This window comes from Plecotus auritus (assembly GCF_963455305.1).
Source record: "Plecotus auritus genome assembly, chromosome: 4".
Classification (NCBI taxonomy): Eukaryota; Metazoa; Chordata; class Mammalia; order Chiroptera; family Vespertilionidae; genus Plecotus; species Plecotus auritus.
Window position 1 is genome coordinate 3,105,023 of NC_137775.1, and position 27,264 is coordinate 3,132,286.

General features: G+C 51.8%; 1 protein-coding gene across 10 annotated transcripts in view; it reads left to right on the forward strand.

Annotated features, from left to right (window-relative positions):
* Nucleotides 1-27,264, forward strand: part of PRKN (parkin RBR E3 ubiquitin protein ligase) — a 638,297-nt gene that overhangs the window by 170,639 nt on the left and 440,394 nt on the right. The window lies entirely within an intron of this gene.

A 27,264-nucleotide genomic window follows, 5' to 3' on the forward strand; every position in this document is an offset into this window, starting at 1 on the left:
TGCCCCAGGGCCCACTTACAGCGCGTGGGGATGCCCCCACCACCCCCAGCCAGCGCTGCCTGGAGGCTGGAGGGAAGGCGCAGTGCCTCTGTGTCTACTGTCTCCAAGCCTGAGTAAGACTCGGGGACCAGGCCCCTGACATGCTGGAGAGGGCTCCCTGTCTTCTCTGGGGGCTGCACTGCTCCCGCCCCAGGAGAGCCCCGATCCTCTGCATCCGGGGATCACTGAGACAGTGATTTCTGTGGGAAGGAGGTGATAACTGGTTAGGGGACTCGTGAACCTGCAGTCCCTGTCCCTCTGAGCGAAGCCAGCAAATAAGGTTTAGCTGGATTGAGGTGGTTCTCTATGGAGGGTCAGGCTGCTGAGGCCCCGCAGACACCCCCTTTCTAACCCACACACAGGGGAGCTCACAGTGGCTGTGGGGGCTGTTGTCACAGAGGCTGTCTGGCACCCATGTCCCTCCTTTATAGACATCGCATCACTGTCTCCTGGAGATGGTGTCAGCTGCTCTAAGGATGCTTTCAGAGTGAGGAACACAAAGGAGGCCCTAGACATGCAGATCGCCCCCCTCCCAGGCCCCCTGCGGAGGGCAGGGACCTGTTCATGGTGCACAACCTCCGTGCGGACCTCGTAGGCAACTGCTTTCCCTAAGAGCAAGGAGTGGCTGCGCTCAAGTCTTTTCTGTCTCAGTCAACTGAAACGCTTGGCCCATACCCGCCAACCTCCAAACCCAAGGACGTCTCCTTCACAGATAAGTGATTCTAAAAGGGCTCCTTGGACCGCAATGTTTTCTGTTCCCCAAAGCTTGGGAGTTTGAGGTCCTACGGCAAACGTGTCAAACTCAAAGGCTAACCCGGGCCAAATAAACAAGGTTTACCTGGATGTGGGCCGCAAAAAAACAAAAGCTTCAATTTTCATAGAAACGAAGGTTTATTTCGATAGAGACGTGCTGAATACAAACGGCTGAAATAAGTGAGTCATCGTTAACGTAAGATATTAGAACATTTTAATATCTTTTTTTGAACATTAACTTACCAGACACTGAATAACTGCACAAATTAATAAGCGTAACGGAAATAAACCTATTTTTCTTGTTCTCCAAAAGCGAAATATTTCTTGTTGCTCACACCGAACAAGTCAGTCCAAGACTAATGACGTGGCCATCGGCTGCTAAAATATTTGCTGCTGGTATTAGTGGAGAGAAATGGTGCGCCTGCGCGTAAGGTGCGTAAGGGACATGAATGCAACACGATGATAGTCATCAGTCGCTAGTGAACGTCTCTTACATACCGTTATAGTGGCTGGGCCGCAAAAATATTCATTGTGGCCACATGTGGCCCGGGGGCCACGAGTTTGACATGCTTGTCCTATGTCACCTCACCTCCACCTGTGGACCTGATGGGTTAGACCAGAGGTGGGCAAACTGCGGCTCGCGAGCCACGTGCGGCTTGCGAGCTGCGGTTTGCCGCTCTGTTGACTAATGAGTTTGCCGACCACTGGGTTGGACCAATGGCTGCAACCATCTGTGTGTCGATGTCCATGGATTTAGAGTCTATATTTTGGCAAGCACCAGGGCAGGCAGAGTCATCAGGTCTCGGAGGGAGCAGGCTCTGAGGCAAGTACCAGGCTGAGCCACAGGCTGGGCTCACCCGTCAGCGGCCGCCTTCCTTTAACCAGTGGCTGTGCCAGGACGGTGCCTGGCTGCCCACGGAAGTGCAGACACACGTCAGGAAGTTGTCGGGGTGGAGAGCCAGGTCTCAGCGGAAGTCACACAGAAAGACCCGCCGATGAGTGGACGCTCGAGGGGGTTCTGGAGCCAGAGGAGGAGCGAGGAGTGCCCTGGGCGAAGGCGCTCCCCGTCCTTCCAGAACAGGAGCAGAGGCTGGGCCTTGGCGGGGAGGGCCCTGGGAGCTGCCCCCACAGGGTGGTGATGGCTGGGCCCCAGGGGTTCATGTGGAGAGAGCTAGAGCGAGGCAGGGCCTGGGGAGGGGAGTCAGCCCGCGGCTGTGGGCGGGTGAGAGGTGAGGCAGCCTGACTGGGCGAGGTGACGCCTGGGGACTGTCCCGCAGGCAGCGGGAGGCACTTTATTCACGCGTGGTCCACATTATTGCTCACAATGGGCTGATACGTTTTCTTTGTAGAGTTCCTCTCAGCTCCTGCAGTGGGCTCAGGCCACCATTCCGGGCGACCTGCGAGAGGGAGAGGTTGTGGTCCTGGAGCCACAGCAGTTCATTTGGGAGGACGGCAGGGGCCAGTAAAGAAGGTATCCGCCACCCCACAGCCTCCTCTGAGGATGTCTTAGAAAAAGAAGTCACTGGTGAAGAGCGCTGGGAAGGAGAAGGTGGAGGAGGAGGAGGAGGAGGAGAAGGGGGAGAGAGAAGGTGGTGGTGGTGGAAGAGGAGGAGGAGGAGGAGGAGGAGGGGGAGAGAGAAGGTGGTGGTGGAGGAGGAGGAGGAGGAGAAGGAGGAGGAGAAGGAGGAGGAAAGGCCTCTGGGCTTGGTGACCACAGTGGTGACCTAATGCCCTGAGGACTCAGTCCTGGACCGAGGTTGGTGGAGGCTGGGCTCCAGGGCTCAGCCTGAGAGGCGGGACTGGGCCCGAGAGACAGGGGGGCCTGGCGGCCCTGGGCAGTCTCTGGCCCTCCATGCGCTGCTGTCTCACCAGTACATGGACGTCGGCTGTGGGAAAACGTGCTTCCGTAGCCTGATGTACTCAGAACGCGTCATGAGCATTTTCCGTGTTACACAGTCTTCATTTCCCAGTGCACGGTGATACTCCGTAAGTTTGTTTCCTGATACAACTCAAGTATGTGGGGGCGCCCATTTTCTCCTGTTACAAATGAAGGCAAAACCTTGTGAAGATGCACGTGGCACACTCGGGGAAGGTGTGCTCCGGGTTTCCGTTGGCTCGCTTGTGAAATAGGAATCGTACCAGTTCCTGTCCCATTGGATTGTGAGGACCAAACGGGTTAATTTCTGTGCAGTTCTTAGAACAGAGTACGATAGACACTGAGGGGCCAGATGATGATGATCTCTGAACGCATAATAATCTGGCCACTCAGTGTGTATCCTATATAATAAAAGGCTAATATGCAAATTGTCCCCTCGACCAGGAGTTTGACCAGCAGGCAGGCCGGCCAACTGCTCATGTCCCCTCCTCCTGGCCAGGCTGGCCGGACCCTACCCATGTACAAATTCATGCATCGGGCCTCTAATATATATATATATATATATATATTAGATTATTATGCATTCAGAGATCATAATAATCTGGCCACTCAGTGTGTATCCTATATAATAAAAGGCTAATATGCAAATTGTCCCCTCGACCAGGAGTTCGACCAGCAGGCAGGCCGGCCAACTGCTCATGTCTCCTCCTCCTGGCCAGGCTGGCTGGACCCCACCCATGCACGAATTCATGCACCGGGCCTCTAATATATATATATATTAGATTATTATGCATTCAGAGATCATAATAATCTGGCCACTCAGTGTATAGTAAACACCAGAACAGCAATGTTCAACCTTTTCCATCTCCTAGCACACATAAACTAATAACTAAAATTCTGTGGCACATCAAAAAAAATGGCCAATCTGACAAAAAATAGATATAATTTAATTCATTTACATTGGACTGCGATCGTGTCGGCTGTTGTCACATCTTTATTTGACAATCTACGGGAAAAGAGGCCAGTGCCCCTGACTAAGTGGTCGGTATTGCTTGTTTTAAAACTGCTTGTGGCGCAGTGGGTGAAAATCACTGCACTGTATAAATGTGAGCATTTATTAGCAGCAGCATCATCAGTGGGCGGTTACTTCAGGCTCTAAGAGATCACCTTAAATAACACAAGACTCATTTCATCGTGGATTCTGCAATAAATTAATGAGCTAAGGCAATGATAGGGTGTGTATTTTACTGGGGAAAATATATACATGTATATTTGTGTGTGTGTGTGTGTGTGTGCTTGTGTGTGTTTATAATATTTATATGTTTTAACTAAAAAGAACTCGGTGGAGTTTGTAAATAAATAGTTGACCCTTACATATCCAGGTTTTACTTACGTTAAGAATAGTGGAACTAGCAAGCTTCATACGTTAGCGCCCAGCCTGTTTTGTCTTCGGGATGGAAAGTATAGTGTCAGTCCCTGGTGACTGACGGGGCGCTTAATGTGTTAAAAAGACCACAGTCCATCTGAACAAATTTACTAAAAGCAGAGCCTCTAGTTGCATCGCTCAGCAGAGTCCTCGTGGCATTATTGCTTTAAAATGTATTTTTATAACATGGAGATCTGCATGCTCTGTGTTTATGAGAGGCAGGGTGGAAAGAGTTACACACTTTTTCCTACTTTGTAAGCAACGCTTCTCTGTGTGTTTGTATTATTTTTCTCATACCTACAGGCATGCAATATAAAATATTAATCTTTGACATATTGCTCACAATGGCTTGATCTTTTTTCTTTGTAAATTGTTCTTGTTAACTCATGCAACCGAGTATTCAGGGCCCATTCAAATAACTCCTTCTCCAATCCCCCAAATCTGACACACAGCATACCAAAAGTCCCATAAATCACCTCTACATAATTTTAATTTTATTATTCATAATTATACAAGGAAAATAAGGTTATAATGTAATTTTGTATACCAAAACTGATCATCTTTGAAATTAGATTAACTGTTAAAATGACAGGGACTTCAGTATTTGTATAAGATTTTGTTTGAACAGAATTCATTGTATTCATAAAAGCTGTGCTATTATTAATGTCATTAATATCAGTACAGGTTTATTAGCTAGTATATTTATTAGTCAAGGCTCTCCAGAGAAAAGAACCAATAAGGTATAAATTTACATAGGTATATAGTGCATGTCAGTAGATAGGTAGATAGATAGATGGATGGATGGATAGATAGATAGATGATCGATAGATAGATGGGTAGATAGATAATAGATAGATGCATAGATAAATGATAGATAGATAATCGATAGATAGGTAGATAGATGATAGATGATCAATAGATAGATGAGTAGATAGATAATAGATGATAGATAGATAGATAGATAGATAGATAGATAGATAGATAGATGATAGATGCATAGATAGATAGGTAGATAGGTAATAGATAGGTAGATGATAGATTGATAGATGATTGATAGATAGATGGGTAGATAGATGATAGATAGATCAATAGATAGATGACAGATAGATTTATATAAGGAATTATCTCAGGCACTTAGGGAGGCTGACAAGTCCTAAGACCTGTGTCACAGCCTTCCAGTCTGAGGCCGAGGCCTGACACCAGGGCTGATGGCCTTGAGGCCCCGGAGGAGCTCCAGCTCGAAGGCGGGGAAAGCCAGTGTCCTGCCTTATGGGCTGTTCCGCCTCGGGAGCCACTGCGCAGGAGAAACTCCTTCCTTCTTCTTCCTTCTCCTTCTGGGGAGGGTCAGCCTTCTTGCTCAGGCCTTCACCTCCTGTCTGAAGGCCCCCCCCCCCGACCCCATACCGGGGAGACTGGTTCACTGGTCTACTGATCCAGTGTTAGCTCATCTAAAACACCCCCAAACTTTACATCTCAACTGACGTCTGACCAAATGTCCGGGCCCATCCAGTCAAGTTGACATGCAAAGTTAACCATCATGCCAGGACATGGAGACCTTGCTGTGCTTATTATGTTATAGGGAAGTTACTCTGTTTGTAGTCTCTTCGTGATAGTAAATTAGACCTACAAAAAAGGAAATAAAATATGACATAGAAATGTTTGCTTTATAAAAGGGTTCATCCAGGTGGGTGTTCATAAATTCCTCTCAACAAATGTTCAGTTTTATGATGTTTGAAATATACAGACATACTCAGAGGCCATCCTTCCACGAAGTAGGCCATTCTGCCGTCCGTGTTAAAGGTTATTCGTTTATTATCCCCATTCTCCGGAGCTTTATGAGACAGATCTGAGTCTGGAAGACCAAAGACATTTAGACTTTATTAGCTTAGGTTGTGACTATTAAAGAAGACTAAATGACCCTCAAAAGCCAGATTGTTTCATTGGCTGTATTTTTAGTGACATGCACCGTATATATTTCAAAATTTGAGAGTAGTGAAAACCAGCTTTCACTGACCGGCACGTCCTAGCCAATGGCTAAAGAATACAGACAGGGTTTTGGAATCTGTACGAAAACGGGCCTGTTATTTTCAGAAACAGGGTAGTCTGTTTGGATGAGATAGCTAATTAACCTGCTAAATCTGGAAACTTTAAAAGCTGCACAGGGATGCTGTGAACGCCCTCGGTACTCCCTGAACCACCTCCAACTACATAAATGTCATTGAACCACATTTTGAGAGTTGGTGTTTTCCCAATGACCTTTACCTTTTTTTCCCAACGTCATTGCTTCCCTCTTACTATCCTGAGGCTATATTTTTCTGACTCTAGAATTACTGTATGCTAGTGATAAAAATTCAGATGGCAGGGAAAGCATACTAGCAGGCCCCAAACTCTGTTTACATGTTCTTAATAACCCATAATGATTCTTTCTTTATATGCTGATAGGTATATGATCAGCTATAATTTCATAATTTTCCGCTAATTCTACCAACTTGTCATATACTTTACTGAAATCGAGTTCAAGTCTGTCTGAGGAACTTAAGGAAAGCAACCTTGCTATTTCTGCGACTTTAAGTGGGTCACGGTTTCGTAGTCTTGGGTTGAGAAGCTGGTAAATTGTTTGCATATAAGGGTTTTATTGGACGGCCTAGGAAGTTATGCGTTTAGTTGCGAGTCTGACGGTTATATTTTATTAAGGCTGCAATTGGCAGAACGTTGCTGTTCTTTCCTAGTCTTATCAGCCTTAGAACGGGACAGAATGTGTAACGGAGCTACTGCTGGGAAAAAGAGCATGGACCGTGCACAGGAGCCACTTAATGTTTCCTCTAACAAATGCTAAGTAAACCCCTGGCGACTGAGAGAGGCTGGAAGGCAGGGCCTGGGGCGGGGGGCGGGGGGGAGGGGCGGGTATATACTTGCTGCGTTTTCCCTCTTGTTTTCATTTTCTTTCTTTTTATCATGACCATAGCTCATGTGGCCATTAAAGCTTATGATACAAAATGGGATACTTTTGAGAATGAAAAAGGGTTCTATGAATAACTGTTCCAGGACATTTGACTGTGTAGGCAGTGCCCTGGGTAAACAGGTGGACGGGGGTCCCGGGCCCTGGTCACACTTAAGAATCTCACACTTAAGAATCTCCACCTCTTTTAGGAAGTATTTCTTAATGTCTTCCCCCAAGCTTAAGGCCACATTTTGATAGCTTAAGACCATAATCATATGAAAATTTCCTAACTAAAAAAGTGGTTTCATCTTTCTAACTGGTAAAGGATATTTTGGAGGTTATAATCCAATATGACAACATTTTAAACCATTTCATAGAATTCTCAGTTCCTAGAGGGCGTGTCTGCAGACCAGGCTGAGCAGCACTCAGAGGGGGTTCTTCCCTGCGTACAGCAATGTGCTCTACTTCGGTACTGGCAAGATCTTAAGTCTCAAAATGTTATAAGAAAATGGAAAAAAATATGGATGTCAAAAAGTGGTTGTCTGAATTAAACTGGTGAATGAAATAGGTCCAGAGACATGGGAGCAGGGAACAGACTGTGGAATCTCAGAGGGAAGGCGAGGAGGGTGGGTGGCGAAGGCCTGGGGGAGGAGGGCAGAGGTGAGGGGGCTAGAAGGGGTCAATGGGGGAAAGAGGGGAACATATGTAATACTTTCAACAATAAAGATCTGAAAAAAGAGAAGAAGGAAACGTGAAAAAGAAGGTTCTCTGGCAGAAACTGCGCTCTTGTGAGGCACAGGACATGGGGGGAGGGAGGCTGGCAGGCGTCGCCCGTGGAAGGGAGTGTGGTGAGCTGTGGATGCACCGGAAGTGCCTGTAAGGCCACTGGAGTAGCTGAGTGACGCAGCCCTGACACCGGATGCCGCGAGGCTGTGGCGGGCCTGGCTGGCGCGCGCACTGCAGGCAGGAAGGCAGGGTGCACGGGCACAGCCGCTCTGGAGGGAGTACGACAGCTTCCTAGAGAAACTGGACGTGAACTCACCACACGGCGCGGTAGTCAGCCTCCCGGTTATTCATCCCCGAGGAACAGAGACTTGGGGTCACGCAGAAACCAGGACCTGATGCTGACCGCTGCTTCCCTCATGCTGGCCCCCGCGGAAGCAGCCCGTGCCCTGCGGCGCGTGAGTGACGAGCAAACCGTGGCACATCCACAGTTTATGCAACGGGGAAGAAGCAAGCTGTGGGTACACGGGGCTGGATGGGTTTCAGTGCATTGTGCCAAGCGAAGAAAAGGCAGTCCCAGGTCCTGTACTGAATACGTCCCTATTTACCATACTAGAGGTCCGGTGCACAAAATTCGTGAACGGGGGTTCTCCTCAGCCCAGCCTGCACCCTCTCCAATCTGGAACCCACAGGGATCGTGCCTAAACCAGCAATCGGACATCCCTCTCACAATCCAGGATCACTGGCTCCTAACTGCTCACCTGCCTGCCTGCCTGCTTGATCACCCCTACCTGCCCCCCCCCACCCGATGGCCTGGTTGCCCACAACTGCCCCCCTCCCACCAGCCTGGTTGCCCCTCACTGCTCCCCTCTGCCAACCTGGTCGCCCCTCAGTGCCCTCACTGCCCACCCTGCCTGCCTGGTCACCCCTAACTGCCCCCGCTGCCAGCCTGGTTGCCCCACGCAGCCTGTTCGGTCATCGGTTTGGTTTTTTCGGTTGCAATGGTCACTTAGGCTTTTATATAGAGAGATTCTTGAAATGGCAAGATGATGGAATGGAGGAGAGATGAGCGGTTAGTAGGTGATAAGGGGGGAGCAGACGAAAGAGTGTGTGGCAGCCAAGGACAGGAGGGGGACCCCCATGGGGACGGGTGTTGCGTGGCTCATGCCAACCCTGGCAGTGGAGCTGTGATGTCGTCCTATAGCTCTGTCACCGCTGGGGGAACTGAGACAGGGCGCCTGGATCTCTCTGTGTTATTTCTTACAGCTACCTGTGAGCCTATAAGCACCTTGAGATAAAGTTCAATCTTAAAAAGTTCTGTTCTCTTTCACAAAGGAATAGAAATCATCTTTCTCTAGAAAATAAACAAGTTTGTCATTTGTACCTATTTTAAAGGGACAGAATGTATTAATACATGATTTTTAACACGAGAGGTTAGAAAATAATTTAACTGATTCTCAGGGACGTTTATAGACTAATCCACATAGTCTAAGACCAATGAAACTGAGGAGTACGAAGTCGTGTTTCTTGAATTCTTAGACAGAATGATTAGCCCCTTAGAAGTCTGACAGACAGGATTACATTTGTTTTCCAAGCCTCTGCCCGATAGCTCAGTAAACAAGAGTAAACAGCTCCGGACCGCTGCGCACTGCTGTTGCGATGTTTCACAGTTGATTTGAGGGCCGTGCCCTGGATTTCAGGAAGTAAGCGAGCCCCTCACGTAGCCGTTGTGGTTGGAAAGCTTGGAGAACACACACCCTTCAAAACCGTTCCCTCTCCTGATATCAGACATTCGTATAAAGGGAGGAATTTAGGGATGGCATGGTTTCATGTGTAAACTAAATTTATTAAAAATTCTTTTACTCATGCCGAAACCGGTTTGGCTCCGTGGATAGAGCGTTGGCCTGCGGACTGAAGGGTCCCAGGTTCGATTCCGGTCAAGGGCATGTACCTTGGTTGCGGGCAGATCCCCAGTGGGAGGTGTGCAGGAGGCAGCTGATCGATGTTTCTCTCTATCGATGTTTCTACCTCTCTATCCCTCTCCCTTCCTCTCTGTAAAATATCAATAAAATATATATATATTTTTAAAAAATTTATTTTACTCTGGAATACAAGATAGAAAGAGGCTGGATTAAATTAGAGCACAGAATGTTCATGATGTTTCGTTTGTACATAAAGGAGAATTCTGCAAATGACAGAAGCAGCGGCCCACATGTTTTATTTAAAATTTATCTGCGCTGACGGAGGACAAGAGGAGGCCGGGTTCGGGTCAGGAGCCCAGAGAACAGCCTTGCGATGGCTCCTGTGCGTGAGAGTGCGGCCGTGCCCCTGGGACCTCAACCCCCCGGGGGAGCGCAGAGGCCTTTTCCCCAAGGGGCTGGCACGCTCATGCCACCGCCTGCTGCCTGCCTCACGGAGGGGGGTGTAGGCGCCCCTCGTTGCTCCGGAGAACTGGCTCTTCTGTCACAGCTCAGGGGTGCGCAGCCTCAGAGCCCCGAATCCAAGGTGACCGCCACACGGCGCGGGCTCACCTGGGCAGGCCCGATGAATCGGGGTCTGGCTGTCACCGGGGTCAGCCAGGGGATCTGGGTTACTTACCTCCTGGTGTAGTTTGGAAGCCCCAGCAATGCTCTTTTCCGTAGACAGGCAGTGCTGGCACCCGTGTGCCCTGGGACTCAGGCGGCGTCTGCCAGGATCGCCGTGGATAAACGCAGGCTCCAGGGAGAGGAGCGAGATTCTCTCAGCTTCTCGGGGCGTCTCTGGGTCCCTGTAACAGGCTTACGCCCCGCAGCTGTTCCGCTGGCCCTGAGTGCGCTCCAGTTCCAGCACAGACAGCGTGGCAGACTGGGGGGACCAGTCCCCGCATCTGAACACAGGATGCGTGTTAAGGGGGTTCATACAGCCTGTGTCAGGAAACCCGAGCCAGGAGAGACCCACACTGTGAAATTTCGTTACTGCCACCGACGCCCTCCTGTCAAATATCCTGTTGTCTCAGTTACTGGACTCAAGTCCCGTCCTCCAGCTGGCCTGGTGTGGTGGGAGATTTCAGCTAACGCAGCCTTCATCCTCAGTGAGGGCTAGGAAACACGGGTTGGTGTTCATACCGTCCACCGCAAAGCTTGGAAACCATAAGATAGCTCACGCAGATTCCACCTTCTCCTTCCCGCTCACCAAGCGATTGTAGCCAGCCTGAGATTATCATCAGAGAGCAATGATTTTTTTGTGAAGAAATGCTTTAACGCTTAAAACTCGCTTATGACTGATAAATAACGAGGGTATGTATTTCATTCATTTCCCATTTGTGGGTGGGCTCGAGTCACAGCTCTCGTTAATTAATAGATTCACAGAGGTAAATATTTACCCTGCTATCTTTTCTCTTCTTCTGGTGTGAAGTGAATAGGAGATAAAGTAAAATGTGTAGCAGAACTAATTTACTTTAGCTATAACTTCACTGATGCCCATAAGACAGAGAAAACAAACTCAATGGGACAGGGAGAGTTTTACGTCCTGTGATGTCGGCAGTTGCTCTGCTCCGGGACACGGGAGGGTTCTGTAAAAATTGTCCTAGCCTTCGCGAATGTGCCTTCACACCGACAAGCAACATTCATCCGGAATTGCAGTTCCTGGGAAGAAATTATAAATGCTGTGGGTTGCATTTCTGTACACCACGTGTCATTGAGGGTTTTACTCTACATTGGGTTTATTTTGCCACTGAATGCTTCCTCTCCTCCTGTCGTGTCTGCTCACTGGCGCTTGGAGATGTGGCTCATGTGTGGCTGGTTGTGTAGACTAAGCAGTGGTCGGCAAACCGCGGCTCGCGAGCCACATGCGGCTCTTTGGCCCCTTGAGTGTGGCTCTTCCACAAAATACCACGGCCTGGGCGAGTCTATTTTGAAGAAGTGGCGTTAGGAGAAGTTTAAGTTTAAAAAATCTGGCTCTCCAAAGAAATTTCAATTGTTGTCCTGTTGCTATTTGGCTCTGTTGACTAATGAGTTTGCCGACCACTGAACTAGGGCATGATGCTCTGCCTCTTCCATTAATAACACGTTCTGACATTGGAGGGGGGAGGGAGGCTCTGAGGACGTGCGGAGGCCTGTGTCGGGGTGGATCGCAGACTTCACTTCAGACGCGGGGCTTTGAAATCTCAGTACAGGTTTTGCCCGGATGTTTTCTGCTCATTTTTACATCCTTGGAGTTTCAAAGGGGGTTGGATCTGCGCGTTTGCATTCATTTTATACATAATTCATCAAAGCATTGCTCTGAAGAGGGAGAAAATAAACACGAAAGCTTCTCTGAGACGTGTCTAGGCTTATTTAAAACTCGGGCGCAGAGGACTCCAGAACCTGCCAAAGTTGGTGCCACCAGCTTCCCGCGCCCGTTGCCCTCACACTGTCCTCATTTCCAGCAACATCGAGGGACACGTTGTTCTCGCAGGAGCCCAAGTGCCTTGATACTCACGTTCACTGTCATGTCATGTCCAGCGCACCTGTTGCCAGAGCTGACGGAGAAGTGCAAACTCCGAGAAGGTCACGTTAAAGGTGAAATCGTTAAGAAGTCTTTCCAGTGAGCAGCTATAATGACGTGGATGTAAGTCCCTCCACGCCAGACCTCCTGGGCCTCCATCTTCATTTTTCTCCGCTATACATTGACGACAGTAAGAGTGCCCGTGTTTTCATAGGGTTATTTTGTTTCCTAAGTGAAATGATGCCTACCGAAGACTGACACGTAGGCAAACGTTAAACTTTTATTTGTTTGATGAGTCATTCACAGAAGAAAAGAAAACCCTTTTATTCCTGATGCGCAGCAGATTCATCCTGAAATGTGTTACGTTTTCAAAGGGAACAAATTTAGCCCAGGCCGAGGGCCCTGTCCCGCACTCAGGCTGCGACCTCAGAAGGGCAGCGTGCTGACTGTATCTGAACACCCCGCTTCACTCCGGAGAAATGTCACAGGGGAGCCACTGTTCAACTCTTCAACTAGGGGCGCCTGATAGCTGCGACCGCTCCTGCGGCTGTGAGTCCCTCGGTGCGAGGCCAGGAGGCGCTGTGAGGAGAAGACGAACCGCACCGCCACGCACCTTTCATCGGCGGCCTCGGCGATGCATCAGAGAAAGGAAACGCTAAGTCACATCATCTAGCATCTTTCTGTCCATTTCTATCGAGGGTGTGGTTCTGGCCTTGTGGTTAAGTTGGTTTATTTTTTGTGTTCACATCTGTTTTAAGTTCTTTAAAAGGAAAAGGTTGATTTTTTACATGTCACTTCATATATTGCTTATCAGGGGTGGGCAAACTTTTTGACTCGAGGGCCACAATGGGTTCTTAAACTGGACCGGAGGGCCGGAACAAAAGCATGGATGGAGTGTTTGTGTGAACTAATATAAATTCAAAGTAAAGGAGCGGAGGGAAGAGCAAGAGAACCCTCCGCTCTTTCGGCTCCATGGGCCAGATAGAACAGCCGAACGGGCCGGATCCGGCCCGCGGGCCGTAGTTTGCCCACGGCTGGCTTATGTCATATACTGTCATATGTAATTGTTGAATTCATCTCTATATTTTATCTTCAGTTCCTTTTCATTGTTTATACTAGTACATATAATTATATATAAAATTACATATTAGTTATTCAATCCTATCCACCGATAGTAAACAATTTTATAAATAGTGTTCCATTTTGTTTAATCAATGGATCTATGGGCTATTGAAGCACAAAATTAGTTATAATAAAGGTGCAATTCCTTTCTTTTTTAATCTTCCCCTGGGGATATGTTTTTACTGCTTTTTAGAGAGAGAGGAAAGGAGAGAGAGAGGGAGGGAGAGAAACATGGATGTGAAAGAAACATCTGTCATTGCCTCCCACATGCTCTCTGACCAGGAGTCGAACCCACAACCTAGGAATGTGCCCTGATCAGGAACCAAACCCACAGCGTTTTGGTGAACAGGACGGCACTCCAACCAGCTGAGCCACCAGCAGGCCAAGGGGGAGTTCTTTTTATGACAGATTTCAGTTTATACAAAGGTCTTTGAAAACTGAAAAAGAGAATCTGAACCCAGAGTAGACGAATAAAATGGATGTTATTTCTTAAAAATAGCAAGACAGTGGCTAATTATTCCTAAGGCTTGGCTTGACCAGAAAAATACTTATAGATTCTGTATTATGATTTTGAAAAATACAATAAATTTGTTAATAGTCTTTTAGGTTTGTTATTGGACTTGGTATTTTCTTCTTGTTTATTTATTGAATTTATTGGGGTGATGCTGTTGACCCGGTATTTTCAATTCCTGCCTCAGGGGGAGAATGTAGCGATAGACGAGGCTCCTATTCAGAAGTACTGGATTATTTTTATTTTCGTGTTATTTTGTGTTTATTTGGTGGTTTTTGTTTTTTTGCCGAAGAGGGTGATGGGGGAGCTGTGTCAGACCACTTCTTTGACGGAATGTGTTTTATCTATAAATCCTGTCTTTCTAAATCGGATGGAAGAAGATGTAAAATCACTAAACACAAGGGGTTGGCAGCTGGCTGTGCCCCAGCCTAGCCCCTCATTACACTTGTTTATGCATCTCCAGTGCCCACCCCAGCCCCACAGTCTCTCAGTCACCACCTCCACCAGGGCCACCACCTCCACCAGGGCCACCACCTCCACCAGGGCCACCACCCTCCACCAGGGCCACCACCTCCACCAGGGCCCCCACCTCCACCAGGGTCACCACCTCCGCCAGGGCCACCACCTCCACCAGGGCCACCACCTCCACCAGGGTCACCACTTCCACCAGGGCCGCCACCTCCACCAGGGCCACCACCTCCACCAGGGTCACCACTTCCACCAGGGTCACCACCTCCACAAGGGCCACCACCTCCACCAGGGCCACCACCTCCACCAGGCAGCCTTCTCCACTCATCAGCAGCTCTGATTGGGTCACAGACCGCACCGTGCTAGTAACCTTGGTATCTCTTAGTGAAAAGTCTCGTTTAGATTTGGAGTTTCTGGGGTGTAAATCCCCCCAGTCTTTTCCTTTCTTTTTTTTAAAATGTATTTTTATTGAGTTCAGAGAGGAAGGGAGAGGAATAGAGAGATAGAAACATCTATCGAGCCCGCAACCCGGGCATGTGCCCTGACCGGGAATCAAACCCTGACCTCCTGGTTCACAGGTTGACACTCAACCACTGAGCCACATGGGCCGGGCCCCGGTCTTTTTCAAGGTGCTGATGCGCTAACACGGAACGCAGAGCTGGGAGAAGGTGTTCACAGGTTGGTTGAGCACAACACAGGGTTCCTCATCTGGTCTCTTGGCACCTCCTCCTTCGGGTTTGCTCTGCCCTTGTAAATCCTACGGAACCGATGGCACAAAGCCTTTCCCGTGTGCGAAGACAGCCGGCATGCCCTTCGACCCTCTCTCCTCCTTTTCCCCTGCATCTCTGGACACACTCCACTGGGCCGTGTTGACGGGGTGCAGAGCGCCCCGCCTCTGGGACGGGCCTGGCCCTGCTGGAATCCCTGCCCTGGTGACTGTGCCCAGCGAGGGCCCAGCCTTTATCTGAGGGTCAACGCCATGGCGGACGTGGTTGCACAGCCCATGGGAACCCTCGCTCTCCTTCACCGGGTCTACAGTTAAGCCAGGTTCCTCATTCTGTATTTATACATCCGACTTTTAAAATCCACTCACTTAGCATGCTTTCACTGAAAACCCATTATATGCCGTGAACAAGACGTGGACCCGGCTCCCGACAGTGTACAAGCAGGTGGCAAATATGTAGACAACTGAAGTGCTCCATCAGTTTCAGCGGTTACTGTTATTTTAGCTCAGCCATTGGGAATAGCGCTGCCGGGCATATTTGTATACCAGCTTGTATGTGAACTAGATTCTTCTCTCTCTCGGGAATACACCGAGGAGGAGGATGGCTGGGTCCTGTGGTACCAGGTGGGTAACTGTGTGAGGAGCTGCCAGGCTGCTTGGCAAATGCCCGTTGATGTTTATACTGACGTTTTCACGTCACCAACAAGAGTGCCAGGGCACCGGGCAAGCCGCCCTGAAGGTGACGGCTGTGAAACGTGACCGCACTTCCATGCCAGGGCGTGCACGCCGCCCTCTACATGGGAGACCCGCAGACACTTCGTAAGCGGAGCCAGAGCCGAAAGCTGTACCGGGAAAGGGCGCAAGTGCTGTTACAGAGAATCATTGCTCTGTTGACCCCTGCGCGCCCCACACTGGGGATCGAGCCTGCAACCCGGGCATGTGCCCTTGACCGGGAACCCAACCCCGCTTCATGGACTGACACTCAGCCACTGAGCCACACCAGCTGGCCTGGCTGGACTCCTCGTCCTTTTAAAAAATAATTTCTTGCCAAAACCGGTTTGGCTCAGTGGATAGAGCGTCAGCCTGCGGACTGAAAGGTCCCAGGTTCGATTCCGGTCAAGGGCATGTAACTTGGTTGTGGGCACATCCCCAGTGGGAGGTGTGCAGGAGGCAGCTGATCGATGTTTCTCTCTCATCGATGTTTCTGACTATCTATCACTCTTCCTTCCTCTCTGTAAAAAATCAATAAAATATATTTAAAAAATAAATAAATAAAAAAATAAAAATAAAAATAAAAAATAATTTCTTTGGTCGGCTGTTAGGTTGGCGCATTGACGTGTACTTTGAAGCTGTTCGCTGTTCAATGGACAGGATCTACGGGCCGCACGCATTTACTCAGATTAGCGTTCTGGAGGGAGACAGCGAAGCCGAGATGCTTTGCAGAAAGGAAAGTATTATCGCCAACCTGGTCTGAGCAAGTAGGCAAATGATTAAGAATAAGAGAAAGAAAGAGTTAAGCAGCTTGAGACTATAGCAAATAAACTTTACCTAAAGGAAACGTCTGGAACCTGAAATTTTGGAGAATTTGATTAATGTACAGCCCACACACGACACGGAAAAAAATGCCCCCGCTTGGCAGCAGGCTTAATTGGATTCATCCAAATGCTTACGAGTGAGTCACAGTCCCTCTGCTGCGGGAGGCAGTTAGCTGTGAAAGGGGAGGGACGCAGAGCCTTCGACACAGCTTCCAAGACAGCCAGCCGCTAGACTAACGCTCCTCCTGGCCCAGGCCTCGGGCAGAGCAGGTAATTAACCGCCCTCCCCGCTCAGCAAAGCTCAGGCGCCTTCCAGTGGCGCTGCTCTGCCAAGGTCACCTTCAGTGTCACCGGGTCAGGGGAGCGGCGGACCCGGGGGAATTAAACGGGGAAAATGGATAGTCTTAGTGAGGATTTAAAAATGCACAATTTAAGAAACTAGACTGGGACGCGTCAGCCAGCGCTCACCCTCCACGGTGTCGTTTGTGTTGTTGGAGCACCGGCGTCCCTGTGGACAGGGCAGGTCATCAGCACGGATGCCACGCGCCAGGCAGGTGCTGTCCGCTGTGGGAAGCTGGACATTAGAAGCCTATGGAGAGCTGCAGGCACACGATCCACATAAAGGCGTTAACATTGTTAAACGTTTAGAATTCAGGGCCACCGGACAGGAGGATTCGGTGTTTCTCTGTCTCTCAAGGGGAAAGAATTCATCCAATGATGAAGAGTTTTAAGAATGCTCACTAATAGGTAGGAAGATAGATGATAGATAGATAGATAGATAGATAGATAGATAGATAGATAGACAATAGATAATCTTTACACTTTCTCTTCTCAATATTTCATTCTGTCTTATTCCTTAAGATAACATTATTTTAGAACGTGAATCTAATCTTTATGATAATCATAGCGTTTCTGCCCTAACAGCGGCTCAAACCTGCTTGACCTTACCTGTCACAAACAGAGCTCAATGGGAGACCAGGGGTCATGCTGTTGAAGTTGTAAGTCTATCTTATGGAGCTACAAGCTCGGCCCATCGTCCGAAGCCATCAGCACGCTGCCTGTCTTGGTTCTCAGGCTCAGCGTGTCCCCTAGCCTGAGGGTGCAGCCCAGCACCCCCCGCCTGCCTCTCCCTCTCCCTCTCCTGGGCCTTAACAGCCTCTGTGCCGACTCTGGGCAAAATGAAACGGTTTCAGTGAGCGCTGCCGCAGACCTACTCCTTTCGGCAAAGCTCACTGAAAGGGTGTCTTGAATGGAAATGTTAATACTTGAACTTAATTCATGAGTTGAACACAAGCGGGGGAAAAGCAGTAACGATGAACGAAGCCCCAGGGCGGGGATTTAGGCCGCAGACTTTTGAACGAATTGGAAGAAGAAACGGAGGAGAAACCCAAACAGTGAAAGATGGTTTGCCGTGCGCCGACTGGCGTTCCTGTGTCATTGGTCAGTGACGCCCTGCAGACCAATTAGTCCCCGAGACAACTTATTAACTTGGGTCTGCGTTCGTCCCCGCGGCGTGTTGCAAACCCTTCGCGAATCTCATTTGTCTCTTTCCCCCCAAAGCTAGATAGCGCCCATGTGCAGACTCTTCATAACTCACCGCCGGTGGCTCCATAAATCATTTGCTCCTGCAAAGTGTGTGTCCTGCTCGCGAGCTGACACGCTTCTTCATTTGTCCTCACTCCAGATACCAAGGACTAAACAGTGACAAATAAGACACGCTACACAGAAAGAATTTTCAGTATTTGTTAGCCAATTTTGCAGCCATGACATGTTGAAATATTTCTTTTGACAAGAACTATAGACCAGACAAGTTTTACCTATTTTTTGAGTACTAGAAATCCCAAATTTGCCTATTTTGGAAAAGTGTGCGTAAGACATGGAACATTCTAGATTTATTTCCCATATTATCATGGAGTTCGATTCACTACATCAGAATATACCACCAGCAATCAATTATTAAACTCTGGTTAAGAAACTACCAGTCCCTTGTAAGGTTTAATCAGAGATGTAAGACTTAACCCGACCGAAACCAATAAGTTGACCAAGACAAGCAGGGTAAAAGCAAAAAATCGCGTTTCTTGAAAGCTCTCGGGTGAGGTCCCGCGGTCCGAGAGCACAGGCCGGGGGAGTCACACTTTATTCACCGGTGGGCTGCACCGGTGGGCTTAGAGAAAATGAATTCAAATTCTAAGCAAGGCTACAAGCAGAACTTCCCTTTTTATTAAAGAGCCGGCCCTATGTGCACTTAGTGGTTATCTCGCTGCTGGCCTTGAAAACAACACAGTTCTATCCAATTAAAAAATGCACCTGGCATGGCATTGAAATTATGGGCATATCTAGTCTCTGGCCTACAAGGTCAGACAGCTTAAGTTGATCTTCCTCATTATTCAAGCAGGCTAAAGCAGGCTAGAAAGCAAAGTTTGTAAAGTTCCTGCTTTCCCAGCCCCAGACCTTACATCCTTTGCCCCCTCAAAGACCTTTAAAATGTTCTAATCCAAAATAAGGTCGCTTTTTTTTTTTCCTAAATGTCTGCGAATTTGTTCATCTCCTTGTGCCAACATGAGACAGGTGCGCAGCTCCGTATCCCGCCCGGTGCCTTTGTCACCTACGTGTGAGCTTCCTCTCGGGTCTCCCCGGTTGGGATACACCACGCAGAGGCGCTGCGATGCAGCGTGAAGGTCAGCTTCGGGAGCGGGCTCTCTCGGGTAGCAGCTTCTGGAAGCGCGCTGGGACTTACCCCGTCACGGGGCGGGTGGAGGGGGAAGGCTCCTGTGATTGCCTTAGTTTCAGACGTTCAAGACCCAGGGGGTGGCCCCGCCTCTCGTCGCTGGATTCCCTGGAAAGTGGGAAAGTGAGTGAGTCGCCGCTCCCGCCCTGCTCCTGTGCTTGCCGTCCCAGTGTCCACCGAATTGTCATGCAAGCAGACCCATGTTCACGCCGCGGCGGGTGGCACGCCACTCCCGGTGCCCCAGGCCCCTCCTGCCCCGCCTGGGCTCCTGGTTGCCCCGCACGGATGCACCTGGGCGGTGCGGGCTGGACGGGTGTGCGAGGGGCGGCGTGGCGTGGGCTTGCAGCCTGCTTCGGGGAGCCAGCTCAGACCTCTCCAAGGGCTTCCAGCCTGGGCTCATTGTTCAAGTACCTGACATTGATTTTAATAGCGGTTAATCATCTGCAGCGGCTGCCGTGGTGTGATGGGCGGTAGGCTGAGCTTACTACTCCGCTTTTAACAAAATTAAGGCCTCTCTTCGCCAGCACCTCCCTTTCTATCCTTGGTTCCCTCCAGTCAGAATATGTCACTCACCTGTGAACAAAGCACAGTCTAATTTTCTTCCCAGGAAATTGCTCTCTCAATAGTCAAGGTCCCGTGTAATTTAGAGCAAAGGAAACTGTGGCCTAAATGAGTATCGGGATCAACAGACTCGAGCTGCCCGTCGGGAAGCGTTTCTGTGTTGCTCAGGGCCTTTGGGGGGGGCGGGCCGGGCTGGGGGTGGGCAGCGAGGGGCCGGGGGTGGGCAGCAGTGAGGGACTGGGGGTGGGCAGCAGTGAGGGACTGGGGGTGGGCAGCGAGGGGCCGGGGGTGGGCAGCGAGGGGCCGGGGGTGGGCAGCAGTGAGGGACTGGGGGTGGGCAGCGAGGGGCCGGGGGTGGGCAGCGAGGGGCCGGGGGTGGGCAGCAGTGAGGGACTGGGGGTGGGCAGCGAGGGGCCGGGGGCGGGCAGTGAGGGGCTGGGGGTGGGCAGCGAGGGGCCGGGGGCGGGCAGTGAGGGACTGGGGGTGGGCAGCGAGGGGCCGGGGGCGGGCAGTGAGGGGCTGGGGGTGGGCAGCAGTGAGGGACTGGGGGCAGGTAGCGAGGGGCCGGGGGTGGGCAGCAAGGGGCTGGGGGTGGGCAGCGAGGGGCCAGGAGCGGGCAGCGAGGGGCTGGAGGAAGCGGGCGGCGGTCCTTGCACTGAGCTCCGTTCGCATCGTTGGTAGGATTTAGCCGCCTCCTAATAATTCTCATTAATGGAGGCGATAGGGGATTTTTTTAAAGTGTCATTGTATTTAAAGTAAACATTTCTGAGCCGTGACGGCATGTATTTTCTTCCTGATTGTGTATTTTTGATCGCCAATTTTTTTCACAGTTGTCCTGCAGGTGCTGTTTAAATGGTGGCCATATTTGAAATGGATTATTAAATAGTAATGTTATGTTCCAGCTTCTATAATTTATCACACGCATTGCACAGTTGACAACTGTCATCTCAGACAGCGTTACCATCCTCCGAGGGAGGAGGGGAGAGCTGGCAGCTGTTACAGGATGTTGAGCTTAATTAAAAACCCTGTTTCCCGTCTCCTGGGTGCAAAGCGCGTCTGCTGGTGACGACCCGCCATCGGGGTGCAAGGGCCACACACACCGCACGGTTCACCTCACGTTCCTGACCAACCTAGCCGTGCCTCTCAAAGTGGGATTCAGCCCGGGCCGGTGGCCCAGTGGTTAGCACGGTCCCACACCCCAAGGTTGCAGGTTTGGTCCCCGGTCAGGACACATACAAGAATCAACCACGGAGCCCTGACCGGTTTGGCTCCATGGATAGAGCGTCGGCCTGCGGACTGAAGGGTCCCGGGTTCGATTCCGGTCGGGGGCGTGTGCCTTGGTTGCGGGCACATCCCCAGTGGGGGGTGTGCAAGAGGCAGCTGATCGATGTTTCTCTCTCATCGATGTTTCTAGCTCTCTATCCCTGTCCCTTTCTCTCTGTGAAAAAAATCAATAAAATATATTTTTTAAAAAAAGAAAAAGAATCAACCATGGAATGCGTGAATCAGTGGAACAACAAATCACACACCCTCTTTCTCCCTTCCTCTCGCTCTCAAAATTAATAAATAAAAATTTGAAAAGTAAAGATTCCTACTTGTTTGGAAACACATTTCTAAGCACTGAACATGTATTTTTTAATGGTCATTTAATTTTTATATTCTAAAACATCCCTGAGAGGTTAACCTTTTACAAACAAATTTCACAATGTTTCTCTTCAAGTAGAGAATTTTAATTTAAAATAATGCATGCTTCCGAGTAAATCATTATAAGAACAACCGCCAAGGGCCATCTGAATATGTTTCATTTTTCTGTGACTCCATCTATAGCCCCACATGTGAGCTACACCAGAACGCTTATTTTCGGCTCTGCTCAGTCCCACTGTGAGCTGAGCCAGGGCATCCTTGTCTCTCTCATCTCCCTCCTCCTCGTCTCCCTCTCCTGAGCCCTCCGTCCTGCTGAGATGGGCAGGCCTCAGCTCCCCCAGTCCCTGAGCGCCTCAGCTCTGCAGGGCCCACAGAGCGCCCCCTGGAGTTCGTGGGGAGTGTGTTCGGAGATGGAATTGCAAAGGGGGCGTGATGAGCGGAGGACCTTTTAAATGTCAGCTTCAACCCCCTCTGTTCTCCTTTCTTCATTGGGACTCGGGGCGCTCCTCAGGGGGGCTTTCAGACACTAAGGAAGACAGACAGAAGGAGGTTCCAGCGAAGGGTGGGCGGCCACAGCCCTGGCTTCCCATCAGGAACCCCACCGGAGCCTGGCCTGTGCTGCTCAGTGGTTGAGCATCGACCCATGAACCACCAGGAGGTCACGGTTCGATTCCCAGTCAGGCCACATGCAAGGGTTGCAGGCTCGATCCCCAGCAGGGGGCGTGCAGGAGGCAGCCGGTCAATGATGTTTCCGTCTCTCTCTCCCTCTCCCTTCCTCTCTGAAATCAGTAAAAACATTTTTTTAAAGGAGCCCAGTAGGAAAGGGTGCCTCCCCCCCTTCTGCGGAGCGGGGAGAGGACACTGCTGACAGGGGTGCGCTTTCCATGTCCTCAGTGCTGGCAGCCGGCTGCAGCTTGTTTGTGCTTTGAGTCCTCTGTGTCTCTTTCCGAGGCCAGCCATGCAAAACCCTGCTGAGGGAGTGGGACTGGGGGCCCTGCCAGCAAGTGGGGGAACTCCCCGGGCCATGTGGTCCCCAAAATTGATCTCCAACTGGAGAGGAAAGAAAAAGCAGAACAGCAGACTTTCTCCTTTGCAAGTCCTCTCTGCAGAAGCAGAGGAAACAGCGGGAGGGATGTATCACCCCCCACACACAGCACACACACACCCAGCACGCGCACACGCACCCAGCACGTGCACACACACCCAGCACGCGCACACACACACCCAGCACGCGCACACACACACCCAGCACGCGCACACACACCCAGCACGCGCACACACACACCCAGCATGCGCACACGCACCCAGCACGCGCACACACACACCCATCACGCGCACACACACCCAGCATGCGCACACACACCCAGCACGCACACACACCCAGCACGCGCACACACACCCAGCACGCACACACACACCCAGCACGCACACACACACCCAGCACGCACACCCAGCACGCACACACACACCCAGCATGCACACACACACCCAGCACACACACACCCAGCACACACACACACCCAGCATGCACACACACACCCAGCACGCACACACACACCCAGCACGCGCACACACACACCCAGCACGCACACCCAGCACGCACACACACACCCAGCACGCACACACACACCCAGCACACACACACCCAGCACACACACACACCCAGCATGCACACACACACCCAGCACGCACACACACACCCAGCACGCGCACACACACACCCAGCACGCACACCCAGCACGCACACACACACCCAGCACACACACACCCAGCACACACACACACCCAGCATGCACACACACACCCAGCACGCACACACACACCCAGCACGCGCACACACACACCCAGCACGCACACCCAGCACGCACACACACACCCAGCACACACACACCCAGCACACACACACACCCAGGACGCACACACACACTCAGCACACACACACACACACAGCATGCACACACACCCAGCACGCACACGCACACACCCAGCATGCACACACACACCCAGCATGCACACACACACCCAGCACGCACACACCCAGCACGCGCACACACACCCAGCACGCACACACCCAGCACGCGCACACACACCCAGCACACACACACCCAGCACACACACACACCCAGCATGCACACACACACCCAGCACGCACACACACACCCAGCACGCGCACACACACACCCAGCACGCACACCCAGCACGCACACACACACCCAGCACACACACACACCCAGCATGCACACACACACCCAGCACGCACACACACACCCAGCACACACACACCCAGCACACACACACACCCAGGACGCACACACACACTCAGCACACACACACACACACAGCATGCACACACACCCAGCACGCACACGCACACACCCAGCATGCACACACACACCCAGCATGCACACACACACCCAGCACGCACACACCCAGCACGCGCACACACACCCAGCACGCACACACCCAGCACGCGCACACACACCCAGCACACACACACACCCAGCACGCACACACACACCCAGCACGCACACACACCCAGCACGTGCACACACACCCAGCACGCACACACACACACCCAGCACGCACACACACAGCCAGCACGTGCGCACACACACCCAGCACGTGCACACACACCCAGCACGTGCGCACACACACCCAGCACGTGCACACACACCCAGCACGCGCACACACACACCCAGCACGCGCGCACACACACCCAGCACGTGCGCACACACACCCAGCACGCGCACACACACCCAGCACGCGCACACACACCCAGCACGCGCACACACACACCCAGCACGCGCACACACACCCAGCACGCGCACACACACACCCAGCACGCGCACACGCACCCAGCACGCGCACACACACACCCATCACGCGCACACACACCCAGCATGCGCACACACACCCAGCACGCACACACACCCAGCACGCGCACACACACACCCAGCACGCGCACACACACCCAGCACGCACACACACACCCAGCACGCGCACACACACACCCAGCACGCACACCCAGCACGCACACACACACCCAGCATGCACACACACACCCAGCACACACACACCCAGCACACACACACACCCAGCATGCACACACACACCCAGCACGCACACACACACCCAGCACGCGCACACACACACCCAGCACGCACACCCAGCACGCACACACACACCCAGCACGCACACACACACCCAGCACACACACACCCAGCACACACACACACCCAGCACGCACACACACACCCAGCACGCACACACACACCCAGCACGCGCACACACACACCCAGCACGCACACCCAGCACGCACACACACACACAGCACACACACACCCAGCACACACACACACCCAGCATGCACACACACACCCAGCACGCACACACACACCCAGCACGCGCACACACACACCCAGCACGCACACCCAGCACGCACACACACACCCAGCACACACACACCCAGCACACACACACACCCAGGACGCACACACACACTCAGCACACACACACACACACAGCATGCACACACACCCAGCACGCACACGCACACACCCAGCATGCACACACACACCCAGCATGCACACACACACCCAGCACGCACACACCCAGCACGCGCACACACACCCAGCACGCACACACCCAGCACGCGCACACACACCCAGCACACACACACACCCAGCACGCACACACACACCCAGCACGCACACACACCCAGCACGTGCACACACACCCAGCACGCACACACACCCAGCACGCGCACACACACCCAGCACACACACACACCCAGCACGCACACACACACCCAGCACGCACACACACACCCAGCACGCACACACACCCAGCACGCACACACACCCAGCACACGCACACACACCCAGCACGCGCACACACACCCAGCACGCACACACACACCCAGCACGCGCACACACACACCCAGCACGCACACCCAGCACGCACACACACACCCAGCATGCACACACACACCCAGCACACACACACCCAGCACACACACACACCCAGCATGCACACACACACCCAGCACGCACACACACACCCAGCACGCGCACACACACACCCAGCACGCACACCCAGCACGCACACACACACCCAGCACGCACACACACACCCAGCACACACACACCCAGCACGCGCACACACACACCCAGCACGCACACCCAGCACGCACACACACACCCAGCACACACACACCCAGCACACACACACACCCAGCATGCACACACACACCCAGCACGCACACACACACCCAGCACGCGCACACACACACCCAGCACGCACACCCAGCACGCACACACACACCCAGCACACACACACCCAGCACACACACACACCCAGGACGCACACACACACTCAGCACACACACACACACACAGCATGCACACACACCCAGCACGCACACGCACACACCCAGCATGCACACACACACCCAGCATGCACACACACACCCAGCACGCACACACCCAGCACGCGCACACACACCCAGCACGCACACACCCAGCACGCGCACACACACCCAGCACACACACACACCCAGCACGCACACACACACCCAGCACGCACACACACCCAGCACGTGCACACACACCCAGCACGCACACACACCCAGCACGCGCACACACACCCAGCACACACACACACCCAGCACGCACACACACACCCAGCACGCACACACACACCCAGCACGCACACACACACCCAGCACGCACACACACCCAGCACGCACCCGGGCCTCTAAAGGGAGGGCTGGGAGGAGCCCGCCTGAAACAGCGTCCAGATGGCGCAGCTCACCTGCCATCTTGTTTCCACCCCGTGTTCTTTGTCAGCCCGCTGAGTCCATGCAGGCGGCCCCAGGGAGAGCTGTCCTCACCGGAGAAGACAAACCCGCTGATTTATTCCTCCCCTTTGAAGCAGCGTGGTAGCCAGGTCCGGAGGAAGAAAATGCCACGCTGCTCTGTGAGTCCCATGGGCCTGCACCCGGGAAAGAAGTTGGTTTCCCTCGCTGTGGCATTGACTTCAAATTCTGCTCTAAGGGCTGTTCGCCGTCCGGTGGGGAGAAACTCAGTTGCTGTAACTTTCCTCCTTCGTGGGTAGTTTAAGCACCACATAGCTTATGCTGTTAGGCAGAAGAAGTGAATATTAATTTTTAAGTATGTTTTTATTGATTTCAGAGAGGGAGGGAGAGATAGAAACATCAATGATGAGAGAGAATCACGGATCGGCTGCCTCCTGCACGCCCCCTCCTGGGGATCGAGCCTGCAACCCGGGCATGTGCCCTGACTAACAATTGAACCGTGACCTCCTGGTTCATAGGCCGACACACAATCTCTGAGCCACACGGGCCATGCTATTAATTTTTAATAATAAAACTTGAAATGATGTAGTGATGAAGGACTGGATTACCAGTGTTCTTAAGAGGATAATAATCTGTTGGCCTCATGACTTGGCTAACATTCTACCACGCTTGACTATAAGACGGGCAGTTTCACGTGGTCTGACCACGGTTGATAGTCCCACTCAGAGCAGCCTGGGGCCATGGCGGGGTTACAGTTCCCAGGAGGGAGGGGTGGACGGGAGGCCACAAAAGGGACATATTACCTCGTCAGAGCACATGGTTACCTTCATCGGTGATGAAACTGAAGGGGCAGGGGTGGGCGCGGGGGGGGGGGGAGAATGAGGATCTATGGTAATAATGCACCTGTGAGGTGAGACGCAGGTAAAGTGGAAA